Here is a 20,096-nt window from a genome sequence, read left to right as displayed (position 1 = left end):
CAAAGCTTTAAAAAATACACCTGCAGATTTCATGCAATTGTCCCCTTAAACTGCTGAGTGGTACAATGGGATACAGAGCCCATCTTCTTTGGAGACAGCAGGAGGAAGGTGGTTTGGGTTTAGTGTATGGGGAAAGGCAGGGAACAGAAAGCCTTGTATGACTCCTTGAGGGAATCACAAATGCCTTCAGAGCCTGAAGCTTGATAGCTTGATGTTTAACCCAGTCCTTGTTTTTCAAAGGGAGCTGCCAGATTAGTGATTTCTTTCAGTTGAGCTTTCTGAATAGACTTACTTTCAATTTGTTGTTGCCTGATGCAGTGGTATCCTCAAGCTGCATATACAGGGTGAGGATGAGATGTCCTTAGTCTGAAGATTTGTCTTTCACTGCTACATGTGTAAAAGTGCCTGGAAATGTATTATCCAAGGGACAGAGAAACAGCTTTTTGATGGGCTGTTTTTCCTGCTCTATCTCTAGCAGTAACGGCCAGTAAATGCAGAGGCCTGACTGCCTGTTTTATTGCTATGTGTAAGTTCCATTTCGGGCTCTCAAGCCAGATGCTCTAAACTGGCATTTCTAGGAGGTTTCTGCTCTACTTGTGTGGTTTGAATCGCTTAAGTCTTTGGCTTTGTGCCTTAAAGTGCCAGCAGAGGCATGCTGTAATTGCCCGTAAATGCACCGTCTGTCATATTATTGTTTAATTATTCCAGCTTCTCACCACCACTCACTGCTCAGTGTCTCTCTTGCTATCTTCATTTAATTGAGTGGAAAAAATCTGAGACTTGTGCCTTACTTACGTCACTTTGTATTTACCCAGCATCACTGAATCCTAGTACGAAGTCCCAGCTTTTGTATGCAGAAGTCAGTCTTCTATATAGACAAAGAGAATGTCAGTATCAAAAGCATATGTTAGGAAGAGAATCAATATTTTAACACATGGTAAAGTCAGACCATAATCTCTTAACACAGTCAAATGATTGTATTCTCCCTTGAAACACGGCTCCTCCCTCTGAGAAACAAGAGAGGGAAAGAAAACTCTTGAATAACCATGCCCTCGTCCTCACAATGCAGGACTGTTCCTAGCCTGTCCCTTTGTCACTTCTTTCCTGCCTACTAACTCTCTTCTGTAGTGTGTCACATGCCTGCCTCTTCAAGACCCATCTTTCCCTAGCCCATCCCTGTTGATCTGTTTAAGATTATTACCGGGATGTTGGCTCTTTCCTAAGATCAGTTTGTGATGACCAGTTCCACTGCTTACTCGTTACCGTTTCAAACCTCTCTGTGCTTCATCTCCCAGCCTTACAACCAACCCCTTATTAATGCCTGTTGAAAAAAAAACATCTTTCAGAGCTCTCTCCAACTCTCTCCTTGTCCGTATGGCCTATAAAAAAAAACTTGGCAGCATGCTGACTGCTTTTCTTTCCTCGTGCTCTCTGTCTCTGTAACAAATGCATTTTTCTGGTCTCACATTTAGCTTTCAGTCTGAATCAGGACACTTTTTGTACAGCACCCACACACAAGGTGAAGGTTCCTGTGTGCTACCACAAGAGGAATAAATATTAGGGTGGCTTGTGCCCACTCTGCTCTAGTTTTCATGGCTCTGAGCAGAAGGAGTTTATTTTATGTCCTTTTGGAAGATCATTCTGGACCTGAATGATACAGTTTTCAGGTTTCCTGGTTTTTCAGAAATCCTCAGCTGAAATTTTCCTTTACCAGTCTACTCTTCGTAACACCTGGTTCCCTGACTGACTCAGCATCATTGTTGGGGTTATTCCTTTCACTTCCTGTAACTGAACTGCAAGATTACTGATTTCATACTATTTTCTGATTTGTTGTGTTTTTTTCATCCATCTCTTTGCTGCCGAAAAGAGCAATTTGTATAATATCACTGTGGAATTGACTTCAGGCTTTACTGCGATTTGTCACCGTTCAGGAAATCCATCCCTGGCTCCATGAGAACACTCAATCCCTGCTGACAGGCTGAAAGAGGCAAAGAAAATAGATAGCAGAGCTGCAGCTATTAAGACCAACAGGCGAATATTTTATTCCAACTCAATTTTCCCTTCCCAAATTACTTTTAAAGTTTTTTTTTTTTTTCCTCTTTATGAGAATGTGAATGCAGATTGATTGGTTGTTTTCCTGGGGACTCTCCTGTTCACCTGATCTTCATCTTCTTCCACATTTCAGACAGTGGAGCTTGCAGCAGTGACAAGATATAATCCTGAGTAAAACTGCTTCTGCTTGTGGCCTTGGTTAACCTGCTGGCAATGATACTTGCCTGGGCATGGGGCAGCTGGCTTTTTTACACAGCTCAGCATGGATGTGCTGCCACTCCCAGTCACTTTTAGTACACAGTTGAGTTGTTTACAGTAATCTTAAGAAAAACTTGTAAAAAAATTGTTCTGCCTTCCTGGGGCCACCACTCCCAGAGACCTTTCCCCTTTCCTGGCTGCTGAGGGAGCCTCCTTCCTTCAGCTTCACACCTTTATCAGCAAAAAATGGTAACAGTACAGAGCTGGTTGTCTTCAGACCCTCTCTTTGAAGCACAGGCTACATTGCTACCCTGTTGAGGCTGTTGAGGACTGGAAGATCAGAGAGGACACTGGGGAAGTGGAAGCCTGCTCCCCCTTTTATGCAGATACAGGCAGGATATGCCCTTGTATGAAGTTCAGCAGAGAAAAACTTGGGCTATACTTGTATTCCTACATACCGTGCCATACCAGTCAGCCCGGTACTAAATCTTCAGGGACCTTTGAAGGCATGAAATGACATGTAGTGTTAATAAAATCTAAGCCACACAGTACCAAATTATCAGTGCCAGCCAGTTCTAGAAGGCTGACATGAGAGCCAAGTGAAACAGGTACAATGGTAGGAGATGTCTTGTACCACCTGCAGGCATGCAGATCGACAGTGCTCACGCAGCATTGGCGTCCAACAGCGATGTGCGGCGTGTGGAACGCTGGTGTACCCACGGCCACTCAGGCTTGAATGCACTTTCATGGGGAGGAAGTGGCTTTTCCCTTGGAAAGCTCAACTCCCCAGGGTCTGCATGAGGTCAATGGAAAAAGTGATTTCTTCAGAATATGATTCAGAGTGCCGAAGCACAGGCTTATCTTATTGGCTACAGAGGAAGCTTAACCTCTATAGATCTAAACCAGCTTTTGTGAATGCCTGTCCCCTCTTGCGCCTTAGTTGTGGGAGTTATGTTAGTCCTCGGCATGGTTAGTCCTTGACAGGCATACTGCCTTCTGAAATTCTGGTGCTGCAGACCCAAGCTAAGAGAATCTTTTCCAGCAGTGCATAGAATGTCCCACTGGATCTTGCTCTGTCCTTTTGAGTTACCCTGAGATATCAGAAGTGGGTTTGCAAGTACCTGAAGAATGAAATGAAGTCAAGAAAGGTTGGTTTCTTTAGGGATGGCCCACCTGGGGAGGGAATAATAAGCATCAGTTTCAGTTTAACTGAGTTTTTCCTTCCAGCCTTTCTCCCCTTTTAAAGTACAGACAACTCAAGCCTTTAATTTGCCTTGTCTTTCACTGCAGAGAAAAGTAGGAGTTTCCAGCAGTTGATACTATCCTGCCTAGAATATCTACCCTAAAAAAAATACATTGTCTGTTGTGAATGAAAAAACTCTTGCTTGTTTCTGTTGTTTGTAGTGTTGACTTTGAACGATAAATTACTTGAACTGGTTGATTCTCTGTTTGTATAACTAAAGATGAGCTTGCTTGATAGCCTGCTGGATTTCCCTTGCACTAAGTAAACTGAAGAACTGCTGGCCCTGGGGCAGCTGGGATACTTGAAAAAGTTTGTGTGCATGCAAGTAAACAAGAGAAAATAATTGAATGCATGGCATTCTGAATGTGCTGTTTCAGTGCTGATATGTCTTGTCTGTACACCTGAAAGAGCTCCTGCAAGACCTAGGAAGTCTGTTTTAAAAATTGCTAACAGTCTGACAGATACAGATTGGTGACTAATGAGTTGAAAGTTGAAGCTGACAGGACCAGAATTTTTTATTACATGATAGTTTTACAACCCTAAGTCATTCTGCTTGGTTTTGAGAACATGGGTACCTTAATCAAACTCTGTCCTTTTATCATACGTTTGCTTTGTGGAACCAACTGGAGGAAAGAGCAAAAACAATTTCTTGTCATTCAAGTAACCAGACCCGACTCTGAACGCATAAAAGGAACAGATAGTAAATATAGCAACATCTTGCTGTACTGTAATCCTTCAACAGAGAAGCACATTTTGAGGTTCCCCTTCTTTGTATCCTTTGGATTGCAACAGCTTCTCACATCAAGCAGCAGCTTTCACACTGGTGGGGCTGTCTCTGTTTTCAAGGTGACAGATCCTCTTGCCAGGGACTCTGCTGGAGTATGAGCTTCTAGACATTGAGAAAGGCTCTGAATGTCTGTGTGCAACCTCCAGGAAGGGTGCCTAGCACCCTTCCTCTCTCATCTTCAGCTCCTGAGATAGGCCAACTCTTCCAGCCTTCCCAGTTTTTGTTTTCTTATTATAAAGGCAGTGCATCCAAGGGGGAGAGAGAAAAGCAGTGCTGAAGGCATATGCTGTTTCTGTGATGGGTGGGATGCTCACAAAATGAAATGGGCTTTTTTTGTGCCATCAGCCTTCAAAACATGAGTCTCTCCCTCATAACAACTAAACCCATTGCAACCCTTGGCTAAGAGACTGAATCCAAACTTCTGGTAAACTGATGATTGAAAAGAAGGGAAGGGAACAGGACAGGGGAGTTGGACCCTTATAGGTCCCTTCCAACCCAATACATTCTATGATTCTCTGAGAGGAAGATAAAACCTAGGACTCGGAATTCAGAGGTTTGAAACCCAACAGAGGGAGACTGAGATTCACAAAGAAAGTGAAACTGGGAATTAGAGGAGTCTTATGCTGAGACTGGCTGGCAAGGAACTGGCAGTAGGAGAGGGACAGAAGACACAGCAGAATCCAGTTTGTCAGTACAAGGAGACTAAAAGAAAGAGACAGGAATGTCGGGGGAATAGGCAGTGAGATGAAGAACAAGACAAGAGACTGAACTAGAACCTAGTGTGGTGAACCAAAGTTGGAAGCTCTGCTGGAGGTTAAGAAAAGAGAGGCAACCTGGGGAAGGAACAGGTAATAGATGTCTGAAAGTGTGGAGGTCAGTCACAGGCAGAGGGGAAGGGAATAGAGTACCAGCTATGGGAGACAGCCCCACAAGGACAGAGCAGGGGGGCATGCAGGTGGAAAGGGGCACAACAGGATGCGCTTTGCTGGGACATCCTGACTTCCAGAGCTGGAAATGGAAAAAAGCTTCACTGAGGCTGGCCTTGACTTTGTCTGAGCCAGGCAAAGAATTTGCCTCCTGTGCTGTCTGCCCCAGCCCACAGTGCAGAAATGACTAGAATTGAGTGTCCTTGGATGAGATGGCAACAGCTGCCTGCCTGGGTGAGGAGAGATGGATTTCTTGTAGTTAGATGACAAAAGTTTTACAGTTGGGATGAGGTAGTGAAAGGGCCACATGACCAAGAGAGAAATGGTCAATTCATTAGTCTCGCAACCACTAAATTAAGAAAAGGCAAGTGGAGCTGTTATAGCAGAGGTATCTGAATTGAGTCAAAGATGATTCTGATGTTGCTACCTTGATCTTGTGGTCAGCTTAAGCAAGCTTAACTAATTAATTCCTTTATTTTACTTCATTGTGTAAGAGCTAGGTCCTAATAAACCACACTGCTTTGTAGAAAAATGCTTGAAACAACTGTGTAAATACTAAATAGTCTTAGGAATGGCCTTATGAATCCACTGAATGATCCAAATTCCAACACTCATCCCCTTCCACTGCTGGTTTAGATGGAAGATAACAGTCTGCTGTTGCTCTGTTTCTCTTTGAGGAACAGGAGCAGAGACTTGTGTTGGGCATACAAAGGTACCAGCACGGCTGACGACCCATGGAGGTGCTGTGATGCTGCACGCACCTGTGTCCTTTTCAGGAACACAAGAAATGCTACAGGTGTTCAAGGAACATTATGAAGGTTGCAAAGGTGAGCATTTAAAAGTTAGGCATTGTCCAAATGAAATTGCCCAGTGGAACCTTAATTCAGAATCTGTAAGTACGTATGTTAGGACATGCTCATTAGTTATATTTCCTTTCCTGTTCATTTCAGTGTGAATGGCAGTAATTCAAGATCTTCACACAGTTCCACAGGTTTTCTGGGGCAGTGGAGACTGAGGAACCTCTGAATTACTGTCTGTGGGTCTATTTAAGGAGAGGTACTCAGCTGCAATACCACAAGGTTCAAAGTACGGGCCTGTCAGCACAGTCTCCTGAGACCCTTAACTAATGCTGCAAAGGATTGTGACTTACACTCACTTTCTACACTGGGACAGGTCTGTGTTGATGAAGATTTGGAGACAAACAGTGCTGGTGGAGGCTGCGAGTAGGTTAGAGAAGAGCTCTCCAGCATCCAGTAGGAGGGTATAAAATTAATCACTCCATTAGTGCAGATTGAAAACAAACCTTGTGTGTATGAATTCTGCCTTTGCAAAAAGGTCTGTTAGTTCTGATTGTTGGCACAAGAATTACCCTGGTATCAGTCTAATCTCATATGTCATATTTAAAGAATTGCAGCAGAAGGGTGGAGTTATGATTGTAAATTTCTTGGCTGACTCCTTGTCTGGTGACAATTGTCCTGCTCTGCTTTATATCAGCTTTTCAGTTTTATGTTCATCATTAAAAGAGCATATATATATATATATATTTATTTACTATAACAGAACCTTTTTTTTTTTTTTAGATTTCAAATAATATTTTTGAATGCAGAGTAGAAACAACTAAAGTCTCTAACAGAACCAGAGGCATGTAGCATGTATCCTTTGTAAATGCTTCTCCAATGCTAAATCAACTGGGCAGTGGTACTTTTCAGACAAATAGCCTGAGAAATGTACAGTACACAGTCAACAAAACGTTCACATCCTCCCTAAGCATGGTGAATATATGCTGTGGTCTTTAATACAGAAGATGTAGTTATATGTAGACATCTTTGTGTGTTCAAATAAGCTACAAAGGAAAAAAATTATTTCAGCCTCAGGGCAAAACCTCTATTCACATGTCTTGTAAGAGATCAGTGCACTGTCCCCACTGAACGTTTTACTGAGTAATAGCAATAAATAAACAACGAGTCATTGTAAGAGATATTGTCACTAGGAAATTTCACCTGGTTTCTGCCCTGTGACCCATTAGGCCAAAAAGCCAATTCTGTTTTTAAAGCTGTCCAGCATTTATTAGTAAAAAAGTCTGCAACCACTGTCTGGTTTGCCAAAGAATCATACAAAGCAAACTGGCAGAACCCAGATAATTGGATGCAAATAGCTTTGTCACACTGGAACTAGCTTCCATGGTTGCCAAAAGATGTAAAATGTGATGGAAATAGCAGATACTTAGATGTGACTGTCTGATGTAGGAAACGGCTCCCAGATTTACTAATGGTTTTGACTCTGCTAAAGTGGCTGCTTTTCCTTTTGAACGTGAGCCACTGGGACCAATCCAGACCACCAAGTACGGAGATCAATTAGTGGACTCCCATTAGCTTTAATGTGTTTCAGAAATGAGAAAGTTGAGCTACTACTGCAGTGCAGAATCCACCCAAGCTTGAAAGGGGAACTGATTGCAACTGCCTGAGAATTTAACATTAAAAATCTAAAAGGATCCCTTATAACAAGCTGTGAATTAACTTGATTTTAAATCTCGTCTGAAATCAAACGATGACTGGTCGCAGATGCTCTGTCACACCTGGTGGCATTTGTCTACCCAAGAGGTATGGTTGCCACCTTCTGAATGGCTATTGCCACCTTTTCCAGCTCCCACAAATTCCTTGCAAGGCCAGCTTTGTCATTCTTAGCTTGTGATACCTCCTACAGGAAGGAAAGTCAGCGCATTGGTGCGAGGCAAGAGCATGTGCTGCCTGAGGATGGTCCCGATTCCGTAGAAGAAGGAAACATGGCAATGTCATAGCGCTCCAGCGCATCTCTTTTGCCATGTCTCAGTCGCTAAGGTGACCTGCAGCAAGAGTGATGCTTGTACAGCGCTGAGAAAAGCGACTTGTTGAGAACACGTCATTAGAATTTCTGTCCATGTCTGTCCTGGGGGACAAACTCTGGGGTTAGAGAGCTGCCTGGCAGGCAAACGGTTCCTGTTTCTCCTACGACTTGAACAAGCTGCAGTCAGGAGCCACGGGCTGCCACCCTAACTCGGGGAAATCCTGACACAAGTTCCCCCTCAGCGTCCCAGCGCTGACACGACGGAAGGCCGGGCTACCCGCCCGGGCTGCCGGGCTACCCGCCCGGGCTGCCGGGCTACCCGCCCGGGCTGCCGGGCTACCCGCCCGGGCTGCCGGGCTACCCGCCCGGGCTGCCGGGCTACCCGCCCTGCCCGCCAGCCGCCGCGGGGGGCAAGGAGAGGCGGCCCGGGCCGCGGGCAGGCCCCGCGGGGCTCACGGGAGGCCGGGCCGGGCGGCAGGGAGCCCGCCCTGGGCACGCCTCGCTGCCGCTCGCCCCCCCGGGAGGCCGCTGCCGCCGCAGGGCCGGGCAGGGCCCGGGCGGCCGCCCCCTCGCCCCGCCGTCGCCACGGGCAACCCGGCCCCTTCCGCCCGCCGCCAAGATGGCGGCGGCGCCGTAACCTGGAAGCGGTCGGTGTCCCCGCGCCTCGGCGGGCCCGCCCCGCGCTGCCGCGGGAGGTCTGTGGGCGGGGAGTCCCGTGACGGCTCGGTGCGCAGAGACGGTGGCCGGCGAGGGCGGGCGGGGAGGGGGGTCCGGGCGCGCCGCGGGAGGATGGCGGAGCCGTACGGTACGGGGCGGCGGGGCTCGGGGCGGCGGGCCGGGGGGCGGCGGCGGGGCGCGCGGAGGCGGCGGCTGACAGCGGGCGGGGTGGGCCCGGCGGCAGCGGGGGGCGGCAGGCGGGGCGGCGGGAGGCCGCGGTCACAAAGGCGGGGAGGGCCGGGGCGGCAGGTAACTGCGGGGCGGGGGGCGCAGCCCGCGCCGCGCCGGGGCGGGGTCGGCGGCGGGGGTCGGCGGGGCAGCCTGCCCGGGCTCGGCGGGGCAGCCTGCCCGGGCTCGGCGCGCCGGCACCGCGAGTGTGCGTGCGTGTGTGTGTGCGTGTGCGTGTGTGCGTGTGTGTGTGTGTGTGTGCGTGTGTGTGTGCCCCGGCGCGCAGCCCCGCCTGGCAGCCGCGGAGCCCCGGGCAGGTGGGGCGGGCCGGGGGCCGCTCGCCCGCTGCGGGGCGGGGGCGGCGATGGTCCCGCTGGGCTGGGCTGGGCTGCCCCGCTCCTCCGGGCTGCCTGCGGGCGATGGCAGCGACCAGCCACCGCCACAACACACACACACACACACACAGACGAAAAAAAAAAAGAAAGAAAGAAAGGAGGAAGCTGGGTTTTCCAGCCTCACCTCTCCTCCTCCCCTCCAGCCCCCGGTACCGAGAGCTGGCAGGGAGAAATTTAAGAGACTCGGCGTGTGCGTGGCGGCAGTGACGCTCGGGGTAATGATTACCGGCGCTTAGGGTAATGATTACATCTGCTCCGTGTGTACGACTGCTGTCCCCCACCCTCCCGTGCAGGCGAGAGGCTCTTTTCCTGTTTCACCCCACGTATTTATCGAGGTAGTTCTGATGGAGCCGGAGAGGCAGCATCTCGTTCCAAAAGTCGTCGCCTTCCTGTCTAGCCAGGTGATTTTTCCCGGTCTCTGAAGCGGAGAGGTGCCTCAGAGAGGGCGGTGTGACAGCTTCCCGCCTGTGTTTGTGGCTGGAGAAGGTGTTTTCACCAAGTTGGGCGTATCTTTCTCGAGAAAACGGTTAAAAAGCTGCAGTAACCTTAAGTAAGGTGAACGGCCGTGTCTGTTGACTAAAATTACGACTGGGCGTGAGCTGCACTGAAATTCAGGAGGACCGAAGTTTAGTGAAACTGCTGCTGCTTGACTTTACCGGCTTTTTTGAGAGCAGGTAGGGAGAGGAATAAAAAGTTGCAAGGAGTGAGAAAGCAGTTACAAAGTACTGAAATGCTACTAGTGATTTTTAACTTGCATATTTGAGGTGGGACTATAGACACGTATGTTTTAGTCGGTTCTGCACACGAGCAGACATTTTGCAGGCAGAATATTCATGACCAAGGAGTTTTAATTGTGTGTATTATCATTGCTGCAGTACTTGGTCTGGATTTTTTTTTTTTAACTATCAAAATAGAAATGAAGATGGTTTTAGTAATTACCTTCAGGGTCTTGGTTTTTCTGTTGTTTCTTGTTTGCATGTTTGACTTTCTACTCGTTTCTTCTTTTTACCTTCTCAGCTGTGTTTTGAAAATCACTAGTCATTATTGGATGCTTCTATTTATAAAATCAAGGGCTTAAAGTAGGTGGTGGTCCCATTAAGTCCCGCTTATTTACAGCCATATTTCAGGCATATGTTGTATGGTGATCTTGATATAATCCTAGCCTGGTTTTTGGGAAAGATTTACTTATCCTATGAATTTGTTATTACACTGCTATGCATACATTTTAATTTTAGTAACACTCTTATCCTCTTAATTCCTGTGGAATGATTTGGGTTTGACTATTTTGGTTTTCTATGTAATTCTTTGCTCTGGATGAGTAAAATGGGAGATTATGTTAGTAATTTGAAGCTGGATTCCTTTTCATTTAGGCTAACGTTTGTCAGCCTTTAGGATTTCTGTACATGTGGTGAGGCAAAACATGCACATCAGGTGACATTAATTTTATATATAAATCTTGTAATACAGAAAGGTGATGCCAGACAAAGCTCTCCTTGTGTCCACAGCCTGCCTTTGAGGAATAACAAGGAATCCTCAAAGAGGATGCTGTCTTTGGCCACATCCCTCTATTTGACTCTTTCTAGAAACGCTAAACAATCCCCAGCATTTTTTCTTAGGGGCGATGGCAAGGGTAGGGTCGATAAACAGTGCTGATTGCAAATAGCTGCTGTTCCCGGTCTAGTTCTTCCTTTCAGCATGACATTTCTGTAAGGCAGGAGGTGCTGGGAGGGGCGTTCCTTTGTTATGTTGACACTTAAATCGCACCGACGGGTGTATTCTTCTCCAGGAATTTTGTGTGATTGAAGGGATTCCTTCAGACGATGATTTTTTTTTTTTTTTCTCCAGCTGTCTTCCTGCACTCTTAGCCCATGTACAGAAATTAATTGCTCTGAGGATCGCTGAGCGTGTGCCTTTTAGGAAACCCTTGGATTGATTGTTACTTGGCGGTGGCTTTCTAGAAAAGAATGTTTCTGCTGAAGGGGGATGTGTGTGGCAGTCCTGGCTTGTCACCGCACCAGATGGAGCTGCTGACCTGTGCACGGCCCTCGTGAAACAGGTGGATCTATGTGTTTGCATGTGTGCAGGCTGCTCATGCATGTTAATTGAATTAAGGCTGTAAAAGTATCTTCTCTTTGTTATGAGCGAGAAGGATCACGTTTTGTGATCCCTTCTTGACACGGCGGAGGAAGCCCTGCAGATAACCAAGCTCTCTTTCAGGAAGGTTTAGTATGATTATAAGGAAGTAAAAAGTGTGTTAAAAATTTTCGGATGTTTCCAAAATACTGTTGTGGAGAATCTGGGTGCTGTTCCTAAAACTGCTGAGAAGAAGCGGTTTCTCTCTAGCAGCGGGTTGTCCCTCTGTGTAAAGAGAGATGAAAACTTGTGCGCGTGGAGAGGGGCAAGGGCAGCGCCCGCCTCGCCCCTCGCCCGCTGCAGCTCCTGGGGTGGATGGCAGGTTCAGCCCTGATCCAGCCCTGATCCTGCCTCCCTCCTGCCCTTCTCGGAGAGTGGGTTCCGCGGGCTCAGTGCTCTGCCTGGTTGCATGGCAGATCCTGGCCCATAGCTGGTGACGTGTACTCACGCCCAGCCCTCTCGACCCTCTTGCTCAGCTTGGCTAGTGGTATTTCCCACCCAAAATGCTTCGAGGCTCGTTGCTTTTTATTATTTATTTTTGTGTGTGTGTGCAGCAGCTTTGTGGATGCTCTTTTTATTGAAGCGAGGCTTGCTTTCCTCTGCCATTGTAATAACTTGTATTTATTTTTACTGCATTTCAGAGGAGTTATTTCTGTCTTGTCTCCTTCTGGGGAACTTGTGTTCACAGCAATGAACCTGAAAACAGTCAGTTGTCACTAGATTTTAAGAGGTAGAAAGGACCCTTGTTCACATTAAAATTCTACCGGCTACCATAGTCTAGTCTTTTTGATACACTAGTTATGTTACAAACTGTGCTGGGATAAAATGTAACAGGTTGTACAATAAATAGGTAATGTTTGTGGTATTGGGCATTGATCTTCAACTGCTTGTTTTTTGCTGCATTGCTTGGGTTTGACTGTGTTGTGAAAGACACATAATGTACCTACCCAATCTGGGCATTCTCCAGCATAAAATTTGGTTCGATAAAGGCATTTTCAGTCTAGCAAACAATGGTCTCCGTGTAAAAAGGGAATTGTAGTTACTAAGAATTTCTCCATCCTTAGTCTCTAGGTAATGGGTATGCTTTGTGCAGAAATTGTGCAGTGTTTATCGTGGCCTTTAAAAAAAGTAATTTTCTATCAAGTAGTTAGTTTTAGCCTGTTTAAAGATCGTTGCAGTTTAAGAAGTGCTTTGTCTGTATTGCTCTACAACAGAAATACATGAGAGAACAGAGCCTGTCTATAATTGTAGACATGCTGATTAGCGAGAGAATATGTTAAGAGGCTGTGAATTGGTGTAGATAAATACTAGGATGTGTGGTCAGAGAACTTCTTAAAACAATCTGGCATGGCTGTATTCTTGATTCTTTTAGCCTTGTTTTACTGCTAAGGTGAGCACGTAAAAAGAAAAAGTAGGAAAGACTCAAACATGTTAGTTTGCTTCTTGTTTTTTCTACAAAAAGGGGATTCTGTACTCTCAGAGTGGATGTACATTAGAGCGTCATTTTGCTTGTCTTTTTTTTGTTTTGTTTGTTTTTACAAAAAGTGCTGGAGAGTATTTTTTGCCACAGGAAAGTGTGTAGCTGTTTCTTTTTTATTATTACTTTGTTTGTTTGTTTTGTTTTAAATTTTATTTTTTAGCATAGTGGAAAGTTTGCTACTTGTCTGTGAGTGGTGTTGGGTTTTTGCAGAGAGGGGCAGCCCTGGGGAGGTGAGTTGTTCTCCAGCCCCGGTGCTCATCTTGAGAAACATGCGACTGGTGCTTGCAGTGAATTGGTTGTAGCTTGCTCTTATTGTCACACTAATCCTCTACGGGCTTCTGTATCTTAAAATGCTCCATATTCTACATACGAGCAAGATGTGTGGAGTGATCCAGCAGACAGCATTTTCATGGGGCCCTGATGATCCGGTCGGTAGATATTGTATCTGGTTCAGTGGACCTGCTTTCCCTGTGGTCGGGGGCTTTTTGTTATGCATGCATCCTAATTGTTCTTTCTGTTGGCATTGTACGTCGACTGAAGGGGCTGTGCACCAATGCAAATAGCCTTTCTAATACCTTAAGCATTTGCATTATAATGGCTGCATAAATATTGCAGCACATCTCGGTTCACTCTCTCACTGCTTTGACTGCTGGCGTTTAAAATAGGTTCTTTCTGTAGCATAGATTTTGTTCGTGGTTGGTATTGCTTTGGAGAGGGGTTCTGAAGTGCATCTTTATTAAATAGTGTAGCTTGTTTGTGAGGTGGTGCAATTTTAACTTACCCATGTTCTAGTCTCCCACTCCTTTCAGCCCACAGGTTGTACAGGCACTTAGAGGGAAAAAAAAAAAATAAAGCTTGAGCAGCTTTTCACCAACTATTTCTAAACCCACTATATTTGGGGTTGCAAAACATGTTTGCTTGAGACATGGTTTTGCATTTATTTCCAGAAATCCTAGAGAAGTCTGTGGGAATATTTTATGCATAAGGAATGCAAAATATTGTGCCACCATTGTTTTGGTGTTGAAGCATTAGATAGCTTACGACTAACCAGAAGTACCCCGAATTTCCCTTGAAAGTGTTGATGCAGTGATGTGACTGAAAGCAGACATTCTTTTTGGGAAAGGGTGGCAGATTGCCATCATCTGTCAAAAGTTTGCTTTACAAAGTTGTAAAACAGAACAGTGATTAGTATCACTTACATGACTCTTAGTGATTAGTAGATGCAGAGAGACTATTTAAATCATCATAGAATGCCATATTTTAAAGCTTTGGATTAATTTCTTCTAGCTACAGCCTTGTAATTAATATGTATAGTGTCAAATTTTGGGAAGGGTAATATATTAAACTATTATTTATAAATTTTGCCTTATTTGTAATCCTAGGGTTCACTCTGTTTTACACAGTTTAGTTTGTGAAAACTGCAGTGAGAAATGCTTGTTTAAATCACATGTTCGTTTTTGTTTGGTCTATCTGGTGTTGGTAGCTTGTCACTCTCACTTTTTTACACATATTGAAGTGGTAGTTGTTCAGGTTAATGATATGATGAATGATTGTGTTGGTACTAACATTATGAAAACAGTTTTCTGAAACGAATTGATAGTAATGCAAGAAACCATAAATTTACTTAGAAGTTCTAGGTAAAGATTGATATTTCACTTATATATGAAGTGTTCTGCATAGTGTTGCAAACAACATGCATTACTCTAATACAATGTTTTTAATACTTCTGTCAAAAACTTGTGTTTGTAATCAGTATTTATAGTGATGGACACGGAAATACAAGGTTAAACAACGTTAAGTGAAAGAACAAAAAATAATCTTGAAACCCTGACACCTGAGAATCTTAAGCTGTATTATATTTATACTTTATGTGTACATAGATTTTAATTATCCATTTGAAAGTACAGATAATGTTGGTTTAATACCTCAGAGAATATGGCAAAATGTCTTTAGGATTTGCTGTTGTATTTACGTCTATGCTTTTGGGGTTTCCATCGTAATAGGAATCAGTATTAAATCAGAAACTGAAGAGGTGGTTTGTGTCAGTTTGAATGGTCAGAACGATCCATTGGGCTGTCATGTTGTGTTGTGACTGGGAGGAAAAATAAACATATTTATTACTTGTGTGAAGAAATAGCTGACTGGCAGCAAAAAAGACCAGAGTATTTATTCGTAGCTGAGGTGCAAGCAATGATCATGCATGAGGAGTTTGACTTGTCTGTTTTCCTTTTTCTTCTCAGTGTCCCAGTCATCTAAATCTTGGCAAATAGGAGATTTTGCTCTCTGCTTTGAGGCTGCTCTCCTGTGACTGACAGTGGTGGTAACCTGTGTAATTGTAGTGCATTAACTGTCCAGTCTTCTGTATAATATGATTTCCCACTGTTGTATATTTTTTATGCTGAAAGTTAGGTTATAATCTGTTTTGTAATACTCAGCATTAATCACTTCTAGTGATAATGGTCCTGGGAGGAAATGCTCACATGTCAAAATACTGAAAGCATAAAAGTACTCTTTGTTACTGTTTTAACTGTTGCATGGATTTATTATTTTTTTTTTTTTTAAACAAAAGAAAGCAATTTAGTATGTTACTGTAACTTAAATCTTGCATAGCACAGCAGCCAAAGTCCTCGTAAATTCGTAGAGAATTGACTAAAACTATACATATAATGCAACTGCAGGTGCTGACTAAAGTGCTTTGTGCTGTGGAAAGGCTCAGGTTTTGAGCTTCAGTCTTGTTTTTCCTTTATACCTAATCCAGGAAAATGATGGAGTTTATTCCATCCTCATTAAAAAGAAAAATAAAAACCATTCCTATCATCTTTTAGTGCCTCCCCCTCAACTCAACCCTCCTCCTGCCCCATCAACCCTCAGCTGTCCGAGGCAAGGAAATAACTGAGTAATCCTTATCCTCTTCGTTAGATGAACTGTTGTATTTCTGAAATTATGATGGTAGAGTTTTGTGCTCCTTTATATTCCCCTTCCCCCTCCTCCTTGAGTCAGCCACTGCAGAAAAGCAGAACTGTGTGTTTCTTTTAATTCTCAGGGATGACCGCAGAGAGGAGTCGTCTTCGGATTTCCGTAAATGCCAAGTCCTGTTCAGAAGCATTTAGTTACATGGAGTCACTATGTGTAGCAGAGAGAAAATTACTTCACTAGCAAACTATATGGCTCCTGGAGGCATCAAGTGGCTTGATACGTAAACAAAAGTCCACAGCAGTCAAAAATAGATCTTTATAAAAAGAAATGGTGCAAAAACAGTGACCTCCTAAACAAGGAAGTGAAGGGCTACCCAGAGAATCCATCTACGTAGTTCTGCAAAATGCTGATTATAGCAGAATATGAAGGATGGATTTCCCATGAAAACCCATTTTATTGTTGCTTCTGACATAGCACTTAGAGTGCATGACTTTTAAAAAATGTTTCTTGTAGGGAAATGATGGTACAATCAAAGGGTTTAAAGCCAATAAAAATCCTATAAAATATGAATAATTTGGAGTGATTTGCACAGTCTTCTTATTGAAGGGATGGATGGGTTAAATGAAGCCTCAGTTCAAATGTGAGCATACTAAATCTGTGACAATCACTTTTCTAATAGATTGTAAGGATGAATGGCTGTTGTACGGTGTTGCAAAACATAAAGTATTTGTATAACACTGGCAGTTGAAAGAGCTATGTTGAATTGAAGATTCTAGATTATTTATTTTCATGAAAAGAGAAATTTATGTTAGCAAATAATATGAATTAAGATATCTGGGAACTTGTCTTTGGACAGCAAAATTTCTTCTGATAAGTCTCTAACACTTTTAAACTCTTGCACAGTATGCAGATGATGGCATATTTCAGGTTATCCTATTTATTTTTCATGGTTGGCTACACAGTTGCTTTTTGGAATATTCAAACAATTGTTTGGCAGCTTTCTTGATAGCATATTGTGTGTGGCAGGCCTAGTTAGGAAGGAAACAAAAGTTTAAATACTAAAGCCATGAGTTGTAATTGACATAATAAATACCACCACCTGGATTTTTTTTCCATTACTTCATCTGTAAATTTATTTTTTGTGGTTTAGGTCATCATTAGGCACATTTTTACAGTAGTAATTTCTCTTATCTCTTCCGATAAGAAATATTGTTAATTATTTATTGCATTTAAACTGTATACTGTCTTGTCTTTTAAAACTGGCTCCATTGTAATCCAGTTCTTTTGAGAAGCCCTAAGTCAGACCCAAACAGACATCGAGGTTTCAATTCTGTGCTCTCACAGTGTTGTGTTTTCTTCTTCTTCTAAGCCGAGATGCTGTTTATTGAACCAATTAGCTGTTGGGTGCAAGCCAGAAATTTCTCCTGAAATCAGAATTAATGAATAAACAAATTACACGGGAAGGATTTCTATTCTCAACAGGCAGTGACAGTTAATGTGTGACAAGGACACGGTTCGTATCCCGCAGCCTTAGTGCCTGTGTGTCTGTATCTATACTCACTCCTGCTGAAATCAGTGGGGTAGACTTTTGTGTATGGATCACACGTTCACATCATATATTTGATGGTATGTCTGTCTTGGAATGTTTTTGAAACCATTCCAGCTCTTCTGTAGCCAGCAGATGGGATGCACACGCCTTCATTAACAAGCAGTTAACTCCACTGCTACGGCTGAATTTTCATCACGCTCCAGGTCTCTGACTCGGCTCTTTCTACGTTCCAGCTCCCACTGTTTGTTCTGCTCTCTCTTAGAAGGCATCGGCAACAGCATTGCATGCTCTTGCCCTCCTGTGGGAATGAAAACCTAAACGGTTTTCTTGAAATCGAGTTGTGTAAAAATAAAAGGGAAAGAGAGGAGAATAAGGAACTAGTTTTTATCTTCTGGAGCAGCTGCTTGCATCTCTCCAGATGTACAGTTTGCTTTTGGTGAAGTGTTCTGGTTCAAAAAAAAATCAAAGTAATTTCTAAACTTACTGCTATGGTATCAAAATCCCTTGTAGCCTTTTATAGCTTTGAATTAACTTTCTGACCTTTTTACATGATATGCGCTATCCCTTTTGCATTAGTGCAGAGAAATTAAGGCACAGAAATGACAGGGAAGATTTCTAACAGCAGCAATGGCAAAGGGATTGCTTTGCCTTCCTTGCTGTGAGTTGGGGAGCTGTAGCCCAGCTCCAGCACGTGCCTTGGGGAGCCCACCTGGCTCGGTGACCTTTGCCAGCCTCACCAGCATACAGACCTGAGGTGGATCCTGACCCCAAACTCTTCACTCCTTCAAGACAAACGAAAGATGAAGCAAGGCAAATGGGTACAAAACTGTGACTGCTGTGATTCTTGTGTGTGTAATGAAAGTCACACAGAGTGTGTTAGGTCTTCGAACGTGTGGCACGATAACAAGCAGTTGTGATGCCTGAAAGGATCCTGAAGTGGAATGTAGTCTGTATGTGACCTCTCGTTTCTTTAATGATCTTCTGTATTATTGATACTAAAGGCTGCTCTCATCTTAGTTTCAAAGCTAATGGTGTATATAAACCACAGACATACATCTTCAGTCTCTTCAAGCACATGTTTAAGCGTTATTCTCAACATACAAAGTCTTGGAACAAGAAATCTGTATTTGTCACAAGCTTTCACTCCTGTGACTTCCATTGTCTACTGAAACTGCTTAAACCTGCTTTGTGTTAGCAGGAACACTTTCACAGTTTGCACACTGTTGATGCTTTGGGTCAGCTTGTTGGCTGTCTTTCAAAAATATTTAAGATAAACTTTAAAGCTGCATTTACTAATTTTTCCTGTCATTTTGTACTATTACAGTGTCATTTTCTGTCCTCCTTTGTCTATGAAGCCCCTTAGTTAACAGCAAAAATACACCACACAGAGTTCTAACAGAAAGAAATGCTTCAGAATAAGTTTCTGTATTCTTTGCCTTAAATTTCTTACTTTGTGGCACAGAAACAAGCTAAGGCAATGTAAAATGGTGTGTAGAGCATGAAAGTTACTCATTTCAAGTGCTTGTCTGTGTTCCCTTATTTCAGGGTAACATGAGTTATCCTGCCAAGTGGTGGGTATGCTGGCCATGTCATTATTGAATTACTCTGTGAATCTATCTAGAGATGTGAAGTTTTCCATCAGAAGTAGAGGGAGGGACCATGGAAGCCTTGTATGAGAGTGCTGTTTGCAAAATGCTCCTGATTGTTACTGAATGCTTTTTCTAAATAGGAATCTAATAATGGTTTGAACTTTTCTCTTGTACTTTTTCAATGACAAAGCCATGACTTGCCATGTTTGGAGACAATGGGCAAAGGATTATGATCTGCAGAAAGAGTTCTGCATGGCTTGTGTGTGGCTGTAAAAACTCATGGACTGAAATTCAGGTTCTGTTGAAGCACAGAGTGTAAAATGACTGCTCAGGTCCTTGTCTCCCTATCAATAAGTTTTCTTTCCTTTCTAAGCAACTTGATCAAGCAGTGGAGGGTGAGGTGGGTGACAGCAGGGGCTATCTAATTATGATGTTATAAAAATTCAGTGTTCTATAACTTGGTTTGTGAACTAAATGAGAGACTAAGGAACTTGTTAACAAGTTTACATTTGTGGGGTTGTACTTTGATGGCTCTGCTATATGTACTGCAGGTGTGTGTATATATTCATCCAGCACAAATGTGCTGCTTTTCAGTTACCAAAAGTAAATGGGCAGAACTTGATTAATAGAATAGACTTTAAGCTGGAAATGTTACATTTTGCCCAGTTTTTGACCACTTTTCGGGATTAATTAATCACTTAGGATTAATTTGGATTCTGATTTTCCTTCCTGCCAAAACTTGTAATTAATCAGCTAGCAAGTATTGTAAGTTGTGTTATCAGTGAGACGGGGGAGACTGGTTGTATGGTCCTTTTTCTTCATCTGATGTGTCGGTGGGCACTTTACATTTGAGAGTACTATTTGGTTTTGATTATTATTAATATGCAGCTTTTAGCACTTCCTAGCTCTTGCAGCCTAATGGAAATAAATATCCTAGCCTAAAAAGCAGTGGCAAAGTGAAACAGATTTTTCTGATATGAGAGCTTCAACATGTGATCATAGAGCAGACTAATTAGCCAGTGCAAAGAATTTGCTGCTTTTAAGTCAAGCTTTTCATGTGCCTGTAAGGTTCACTTTTCAGTATGAGGTGTTCTGATATACTGACACTCCTGTAATTGTG

At 43.5% G+C, this 20,096-nt stretch overlaps 1 protein-coding gene across 4 annotated transcripts in view; it reads left to right on the top strand.

Annotated features, from left to right (window-relative positions):
- The first annotated feature begins 8,700 nt into the window (after positions 1-8,700).
- The window catches only part of SHOC2 (SHOC2 leucine rich repeat scaffold protein), a 66,571-nt gene continuing 55,175 nt past the window's right edge, over positions 8,701-20,096 (top strand). The window contains exons 1-2 of one of the 4 annotated variants that reach the window (XM_051618499.1): positions 8,819-8,834; positions 11,155-11,365. The gene's annotated coding sequence lies outside the window, so the exon portion shown is untranslated. The other 3 variants (XM_051618500.1, XM_051618498.1, XM_051618501.1) reach the window with 3 other exon arrangements.

Source organism: Apus apus, chromosome 4 (genome assembly GCF_020740795.1).
Source record: "Apus apus isolate bApuApu2 chromosome 4, bApuApu2.pri.cur, whole genome shotgun sequence".
NCBI classification, from domain to species: Eukaryota; Metazoa; Chordata; class Aves; order Apodiformes; family Apodidae; genus Apus; species Apus apus.
Note: the sequence above shows the minus strand (reverse complement) of the source record. Positions and strands in the feature narration are given on the sequence as shown.